The sequence below is a fragment of the Lagopus leucura genome, unplaced genomic scaffold, assembly GCF_019238085.1.
Source record: "Lagopus leucura isolate 7727_CA_CO unplaced genomic scaffold, USGS_WTPT01 Super-Scaffold_100002, whole genome shotgun sequence".
Classification (NCBI taxonomy): domain Eukaryota; kingdom Metazoa; phylum Chordata; class Aves; order Galliformes; family Phasianidae; genus Lagopus; species Lagopus leucura.
Genome location: NW_024962263.1, coordinates 58,677,224 through 58,683,613, shown reverse-complemented (window position 1 = coordinate 58,683,613; position 6,390 = coordinate 58,677,224).

Sequence of the window (6,390 nt, the reverse complement as noted above, 5' to 3'; positions counted from 1 at the left end):
TAGCAGAAGAAAGGTTGTTTATGCTGCTGCCACTCTATCGTTTTAGCAGAAACATCAGTCATTTCAGTTAGCTTTCCTGCTCTATTTTCAAAGTAACAGCAGTAAATGCAGCCAGTCACTTCCACAGATTTTGCCCACGGTCAGGATTACATCTCTGAACAGGATTTGACCAAGCCAAAATGAAGGAAGGTACTTCATGAATTAGTTCCTTAGCAGGCTTTATAACTTAAGGTAACATTAAAGTGCTATCAGAAAGGCTTGTAGAAACTTTGGGACATATTTTGCATACAGAAAGCCATTCTACTCTCTCTCAATTCCAAATAATTTGGTAGCACTTCTTTAAAGGTGACAGCTGTTGTACTTGTGTTAATGTCTCCTCACAGCCCATTACACGAATCATTTGTGAACTGCTTTTTGATTTGTTCTATTCTGCACACTCTTTGCTTATCTCCTGCTCCTTTTCATCTTTCTTCTTTCTCATCTGGTGAACATTGATTTGTAACTTTGAGGGACCAAACGGTGCTAGTGAGTGGCACTCAGTGAGCCCACTGGCATGAAACATGATGCAAACAGGCTGCAAAGGGAATTTTCACTTACTCATGCCTTCTCCCATAGAGCTTTCAAAATGCGTGTTATGTGTGAAAAATGATTTAACGGCCCCAGTGATGAACTGAAATCTGAACACAGACTACTTTCTTTTTTACATATATCAAAATAAAATATTCATGTGCCATTATAAAAACTACCATCAGTTTTCTATAACAGTAAAATAAATGTCTGTATACCACCCATGACTCAGTGTTATTTAAGAAAATAAATGTCCTTCATCTCTTACAGTCTTTCAAAGTATTTGTATCTTGATTTCTTGCTATATAGTAAATTCAAATGATGCTAGTTTCATTTGTATTCCTTCAATTTTGGCCTTCAGATTCAAACATTACTAGACAGAAAATCAAATGCATGGTGCAGCAGTTTCTCTGAACATTTGGTTATGATCAAGAGTAGTTTTATCTGATCACATCTGATTCACCCTCCACTAAAAGACTTCAATCCTACAATGGCACCTCATTTGCTTTGGTGATATAGCAGGCTGTTCTATTTTTAGTCTTGCGATCACAGGTATTGTAGAAGCAACTTGAAAAGAGGTTAAAGATGTCATGGGCTTGCATATTTAATTCAGTTATGTTAAACTTGACAAAGTACTGCACTGTGACTGAGTAAACAATACAGATAGATATTTTCTTCAATATACCATGGATCCACGCGTAAATAATGAAGGCACTTATCCTGTCCAGAGTGTGAATAATGAGGGCACTTATCTCATCTGTGGAGTGCTGCTCCAATGCTGTACTCTCATACGAGAATCCCATGCCTTGAATCTCTGCGAACATCACGGACCTGCACTTGGCACAGGGCCAGCCTCCAATTACAGAGGCACTTTGCACTGTTATCCCATCACATCACCCCACGTCAGCCAGCTCAGGGATACCACGCACCAGGACTTGAGTAGCTGTGGGATGGCTGAGAGCTAAGCAAGCCAAGACAGTCCTGCAGAGAGAAGTGGGGAAGGTGCTTGAAATGCACAGGCATGTTTCCCAATGTTTATCCCCCACAGTTTAACTTTCTTGTGAGTTTTTGGCTCCAGAAACATAAAATATGAAAAGTAATGGCTTGATATCACTTTATCTTATACCTATACTAAATAAAAGTTAACTTTACCTGGTTGCTTCACTTATTAGTTAACCAATTCTGCCAAAGTTTTGTGACTCTAGCATGCCAGGGATCTGAGCTACATATGTGATAAATAGTCATATTTTTCTCTGCCTTATACAGGTCATCAGGGCTATTGCACAGCCATATTAAAGCTTTGCAGGGTAAATCAAGCAGAGGTCTTTGGTGCCCAGAGAAGTCTAATTTGATTCAGAATAAATAGTCCTGTTTATTATTTCTATTCTTCTGACCCATTTACACTCACCATAGTTTCACTAAGAGAGCAAAACTAGCCATCAAAGCAGCAGCAAAACTAGCATCAAACCTACAACCTGTCCAGTTTCCAGGATTTTTTAGGTTTAGGATTCTTTTTGAAGTGTATTTTAAGCTGGTGATCAAGTCGATACGAGAATTACGCAGCCCATGATCCCAGGTTCACTTCTTTTAAAAAAAGAGATCAAAATTACTATTGTCATCACTATTATTGTTAAGAAATTCAAGCACGATTCATTATTAAAAGTTATGGGAGAAAGTTTGAGGTCTAATTCTTGATTGTATTTGCATTGGACCTCCATTATTAAAAGACTACTATGGATCTACACTAGAAAAAGAGAGTAATGCAAGGAATTTTCAGCGCAGCAGCAAAACATTTCATATAATAAAATAAGAATGCAAATAGTTTCAAATGCAGAAAGTATTTGGCTTTTTACCAGTTCAATTTGTGGATGCAAAGCTGATGATACATCAGTTTTTTCAGACCAACTTTTTGCTACTGTTAACAGTTTTTTGTGCCCAATATTAATTCTTCTCACTAAGCAGTAAAGTAACCTCATCAGATTCAGAATAAGATGAAATGCAAAGAAAATTCTAACACTCTGCACTCCGATCGGACTGAATCTGAGCAACAAGATTAAGAAGCAACACGAAGTAGATTCAGACATTTATTTTCCTCTCTATGGAACAACTGCAATTTCAAACAAGAAAGAAAAATTGCATTTCAAATCCAAAAAATGTTACCCCATATAAAGCTAGTAGTATGTTAGCCTCACGTTTGTTGTAAGATTGAAATCTACAGAAGTATGTTAAACATTAATCAAGCACATTTCAAAGCCTATGTGAAGCTATAGAATTTGCATTTGAAGTGGAAAATCTAAATCAGCAGGGTAGGATTCAAAAAAAAAAAAAAAAAAAAAAAGTGGACCAACAAGAACATGAGAGTCAAGATGGCTGCCTTGGAGAAAACAATTCAGTTTTGAACTGCTTAAGTTAAAATCTAAGAATTGACTCAATCTTTGGAGTGAAAATACTCACTGAAAACACACTGATTTCAATCCTGCTAAGACTTTATCCCCTTTATTGTTTTAAATAAAAGATAAAAAAGAAAAAGAAATATAAAAATATTATGTATATTTTAGTATATAAAAGATATATTTTAATATACAAAAGAAAATAAAAAACAAAATAATTTCTCCTAGAAAGAGTCCAGTAGAGGGTTACAAAGATGATAAATTGACTGGAGCATCTCCCTTATGAGGAAAGGCTGAGTGACCTGGGTCCATTCAGCCTTGAGAAAAGACTAAGAGGGGACCTGATCAGTGTCTAAAAATATCTAGGTTGCAGGAGACAAAGGGACAAGGCCAGACTCTTTTTAGCAGCTATAAGACAAGGGGAAAAGGAGATAAACTGAAGCATAGGAATTTCTGCATAAATGTGCATAAGAATTTCTTCATGCTAAGGGTAACAGAGCACCAGGCTGCCCAGAGAGGATGTACAGTCTCCTCTAGAGACATTCAAGACCCATCTGGATGCACACCCGTGCAATCTGGTCTAGAGAAACTGCTTTGCAGGGAGGTTGGACTAGATGTTCTCTAGAGGCCCCTCCCAGTCCCTACATTTTGTGTTACTGTGAATAAGTTATAGGATTTAACCACTGCAGCCTTTTGGTCCCACCCACACGGCACATTGAAGAGGTAGCAGAAAAGCCCCTCTTTTTATATTTCCTTAAATTAACTGCAGTTGAGTTTGTAAAGACACATTTTCAAAGACTGGTATGTTGGATGAACCTGTCAACACTCACAGGATTACTGAGATTGTGGTTTTATGTAAATGGAACTGCACAACTTCCCATCTGTGCATTCTAATAACAAAATGCTTTTCCTTCTCTCATCTGGCAAAAATTCCCTCTTCATCCCATTTCTCTGAATGCTGAGTCTGCAAGAGATTTCAAGCCCAGAAGCTGCTGACCATATCTTGGAAGCCTTCACTAAGATCCAGTGCCTGAATATGTGGCAGGAATTTCAGGAGTGCTTACTCAGGCAAATGAGGAGTTTTGTATCTCATTCAAGCATAGCTACAAGTATGGATATCCAAATACATGCACAGTAATACTTGCTATAAATGTGGATATGAATTTAATATTTATAGCTTTTGGGTGCTAAAATGAAAACCCCACTAAAATAATGTTACTCTAATGTAACTTTCTATCCTACACATACAACATTAATTTCAGAAAGCTCTATTATTATATCCAGAGACTGTTTTTTTCATTTTTCCTCACCATAGATTGTGGCCCAAACTAGTTACTGGTATTAGTACTTACAGAATATGATAGCATTTGGATTACATTACTCCAATACCAAATCAATCTCTAAGTGTGTGCTAAACTGTGATAGAGAAGAACATCCTTATGTTGGTATGTGTAATACCATTTTCCTAATCAAGAATACATCTAAAGTCCTGCATCTGGGATGAAATAAGGGCATGTAGCAGCAAAGGCTTGGCGCTGATGAACTTGAACATGTACAAGTCTATCAGGCCTGATGACATGCATCCCAGGGTCCTGAAGGAACTGAAGGACATAGTTGCCAAGACACTTTCCATCATATTTGAAAAGTCATGTCAGATGAAGTTTCCCATCGGAAATAGGAAAAAAGTGTGGATTTACTTCAGTAGTTCTAGGCTATTGCATAGCATCCCAGAAGCCAGTTATTAATGAAAAATTTTATTTACATCATTCTCACTCATATGCATTGGTATCTGTCAGCTCTTTTATTTGAGAAATTTTCTTTCTGATGGTTTTGGGGGAAAACTAAATGATACAATCATCATGATTAGTTAACACTGTTTAGCAGTTACCAGGAAAGGCAAGGGAAAAAAAATAAAAGGATGCTATCATTCACTTTAACATTTTCAGTATTCAAGGCAGCATTGGGATCAAAGGCAAGTATCTTTACTTAGGATCTAGGATGAAATTCAACATTTCTGCAGTACATTTAATCTTACTTGTCGATAGCATTGCTTTCACATTAAGTATCTGTTATTAGAATGCTGCTTTTTAGACAGAGGACATCCAGAAGTAAATGAAAAATGGTTCCTTTTTTTGTGAAATTGTTCCCTTGTCTTTACAGAGCATAGGCAAGGACTGTTTGCAATAGAGATTATTAATGCAGAAATCAGCTCTGACGTGAAAAGCTCTAGGAACAGTTATTTCCTCTTTCAACTTTTACTTTCCATACTTTTCACATCAGGAAAGACATACACATTTTTTCTTTCTTGGAAACCAAAGTCCATAAGTTATTATAGTCAAGTCCTTACTGCTGAGATGGACAACCTCACATGGTATCATCTGGCTCATTGCTCAGAGCTTTTACTAACTTTGATTATAATTCCTCAAATAAGCTCATTTGTGTTTTTATTTTCATGATTATCATTTAACTTAAAATGGATGACCCCACTTTGATCAGAATTTCTGTTTTACTATACCAGAAGAGTGCTTTTAATCTCCCTTATACGTCTTGTTGAATGCTTTATCTTGGTTTTGCAGCTTCTTACACTGAAGGTAATAACTGTTGTAGTCATTTATTAATGATGATAAAAGCTTTATTCTCCTCATGACAGGTAAAATAATAGTTGTACATGTTCACAAATCCATGTTACAGAAGCTGCAGTACTCATGCATTTTCAAGAAATGATGGGTACGAAAGGAAGTATAGCAAAGCTGAAGAAAGTAAGTAAACCATCTCCTTCCTAAGGATACCACTGAGAATAATTGCATCTCTTACTCTTAATATGCCTAAAAAAAAAAAAAAAAAAAAATCAAAATATTGATTTGGTCTAATTCATGTCTTCACGGTTACAGAAGGGAAAAGACTTGCAAAATCTTATCTTTCTCAAAGCCTCACAGGGGCTGTTTTAGATGCATCTGCAGACTTCCTCTTGTTGCCTTTTTTTTTTTTTTTTTTTTTTTTTTTTTTTTACAAAAACTATATGATCTTAATGCTTCCAGTACATACTGGATTTATGTGATACCAACTGGAAGAGTTCTTTCAGTTTGTTTTGTAAACATTAACTCCCTACTGGAAGCTGGTGAAAACAGTCAGATATTACCTACCAGAAAGCAGTTTACATGAAACAACTTGCTTTGATGTTATGTTGATGGAACATCCTGGGGGGGGGGGGAAAAAGTAGAATAACTTATAACTAATAATTTTTCAAGCATACTTTAAAACCTCAGTTTCTACGTGAGTCATGTTTGTAACATGCCTCTTCAGATGTTTAGTTTGCACAAATGTTTCAGTAAACCAACTTACTGGGAGGAATGCTTCACCTAGGTGGTTCTCGAGAAACTTCTAAAAATTGTGGAAGGACCAAGAGAAATGGAAAACAATCTGTTTCAATACA